Source organism: Tenrec ecaudatus, chromosome 6 (assembly GCF_050624435.1).
Source record: "Tenrec ecaudatus isolate mTenEca1 chromosome 6, mTenEca1.hap1, whole genome shotgun sequence".
Lineage (NCBI taxonomy): Eukaryota > Metazoa > Chordata > Mammalia > Afrosoricida > Tenrecidae > Tenrec > Tenrec ecaudatus.
The window spans coordinates 78,213,918-78,216,943 of record NC_134535.1 but is presented as its reverse complement, the minus strand read 5'-3'; positions in this window follow the sequence as shown (position 1 = coordinate 78,216,943).

Genomic DNA, 3,026 nt, shown 5'->3' with positions numbered 1-3,026 from the left:
TTGTGTACATTCACTTATGGCAATTTTGGTTCCCTGACTTAATCCCTATGAGCCAGTGCAGAGCCAATAGATAAAACATTGTATAGCTTATTGAAATAAAGTCTATGTAGGAACCATGCCATAAAGGTCCAAACATGTTTTATATTTTCTTATAATATATTATATTATTGTTCATTTTCCACTGTTGACAGTTATGGATTCTCCAGGGGCACAATGAGATCAATTCATAACAGGCATTAGAAGATCCTCTGTTCAATGGAAAAGTGAAGCAGGGGCTTCTGGCAGGATGGCTTTCCTGGGATCTAATGATGGCATTAGCAAATATTTTACTATTCCAGTTATTTTAAAAGTTTGTGAAACTGAATGAATACCAGAGGTAAGTTAGGCATATAAAAGGCAATGAAAGTCTCCCTTTCCTTAACTTTGGTAGAACTTGTATCAGTTCAATGGTGGATTAAATTAAATAGAATATATTGCTGTTATTCAAAACTAAATATATTAAAATAATTTTACAAAAGGAGAGTATGCATATTTTAATGTATTTGTTTATTAATTCTTCCATAATAAAACTAGATGACTACTGTGTATATGTTTGGAATATAGGCTATATAAAACTGTGTTTATGGGAAAAAATTAAAGTTCATGCAGACTAATACTATTATTTAACAATATCTAGCTATTGGAATTTATTTAATTGTATAATCTCTCCAGGCCTGATTTGTTCATTTGAAAATAAAGAAATAATCCTCATAGCATTGTTTTGAAGATTAAATGTGATGAATTATAAAAAATGTTTAGTGTTCCTTTGAAATACTGTCATTAATAATTCATTTCAGAAACTGAGAGTTTAGAATTCTAAATTAAAGAAAGTTACATAGCTAATTTTAAGTAATTATTTAGTACAATAATATTTATGAATTACTTTGATTTTCTATTTTCATGATCACACCCTTAACATTTTAATTTCCTTTAAATAATTCAGCATTAGTTTTAAAAGTAAATTAAGTAACTTACTCAATGTCACAAATATTTTATGCAAAATCTTTCATTTCAATCCATCTTTTTTGAACTGCAAAGACCATATACTTTGGGGAAAAATAAATTGATATTATAATATCTTATGCAGAAAATACATATTAAAATTCAAACTATAGTATTATCAATATTTTTATCATATCTCCTTAATTATTTATTAAATTATAAATTAAATTATAAATGCCTAATTACTAAGCTTCATGTGTGAGTTTAAGAGTATATATTCTCCATGAACTCCTACATGCATGATGGTTACAAGTACAGAAATTATGATTAAGGGACTTTCATTTTCCATTGATTTTGTTTAATAAACTTTGGAATAAAGTATGAGCTTTGCATCAATACACTTTATTTTAATGAAGAAATGAAATCATTCATCTTTTTCCAAGAGACTCTATTCTGAAAAACTAAGAAATATCGTAAGACGAAAATGAGAAGATGGAAAAAGTCTAATAAATTAATTGTAAGAGGCACTTATAGGATGTCCTGCAGAGGTTTGTTTTATTCAGGTAGAGGAAAGCTTTCAAACCAACCCAGTGTTATTTTAAAAACTGTGAAAAAGTAAGCCATATAAAAGGTGTGCATTTACGTCTAATTGTGATGTTGAAAAGATGCTGCTGGCATAGTTGAGTATGTTTTAATTATTAGGTCAGCACCTCAAAACCACCAGCTCCACTCCTAGGGAGAAAAGTGAGGCTGCCTTTTCCCATAAGGATGTGCAGTCTGTGAACTACACAGGGAGTGTTCTACTCTGATTTTTGATTGAGTCACTGTGTCAGACTGTCTACAGAGCAGGAAGTTTGGTCTTGAGCATTTTATGGGGCTAAATATTTCCCCATAACAGTGAATTAAGCTATTTTCAGCTTTTATAGCATGTGAATTTAAATCCTATAAATTCAATACAATAGAGAATTAAAATGACATGATCACTAAAGCAAATAAAATTGGAGATTTGTTCTGTTGCCATTTTGCTAGTGATCTTTATTGACACTAAAATAAAGAAAACAGAACTGAATAAATATGGGGGAAGAGTTTTCCTTTTTATTTTAGACTTTCAAATTCATTGAATAACCAAGTTGCATTTTACCTTGTTTAACATAAACGTTAAAAGGAAAAATATTTAAAGAAGTGCCAGGAAAGAAGTAGACACAGTCAAAGATGCGATTCGGCTTTTAAAGGGAACCACCTTAATTATTAAACCCCTAACTTGGCATTTGAAATATAATTTTTTCACCATATTTATCAAAGAAAATGTCATGTGTGTTCCAAAGTGTGTCCATTAATATTTATTTGATGGTAGGGATGCTATCAGAGCAGGATATAAGAGTGTTTTCAAAGTGAACGTGTGAAGATCCTTTCCACTCAGCTTACTTAGTCAATGTGAAGATCATATTACTATTAGTATTATTTTACTCTTGCACAGTCTATTCCCATAGATTCTTAGACAGTAAGGAAGAATCCATTTTAATGAAATGGATGGAAGGAACTGTAAATTGTGTGAAAGCATGTTCAGATGCATGGAAAAAATAAACATCTGCACTTAGAAAAGCAAATCTGAAATGCTGAGTAAAACGTTTAAAGATACCGTTTACTGGTTTAGTTAAGCAAATCCTTGAAATAATCGGAAACTCCACAGAAAAATGCCAGACAATTTAACTTTGAGTCTTGGGACCCTTTGGAATTCTGAGACTGTACATCTCTACTGAAACAGAGAGCTCCGTTTTTCTCCCCTGTACACGAGGGAGAATGTGAGGCTTTGTACCCCAGGAAAGAGTCTCAGAAACCCCTAGGGGACATCTCTACACTGTCTATAGGGTCACTGAGTCCCCGTCAACGTGATGGCAATGAATTTGGTTTGGCTCTTAGCCCTGGTGGGTTTGAACTATCCATCTCATTGTTAGAAGCCCAATGCTTAAGCCACAATGTCCCAAGGACTTAGCTGAACATTGCAGTTAATTTCTCTCAAAGACATCTAAATGGTGAACATCTTA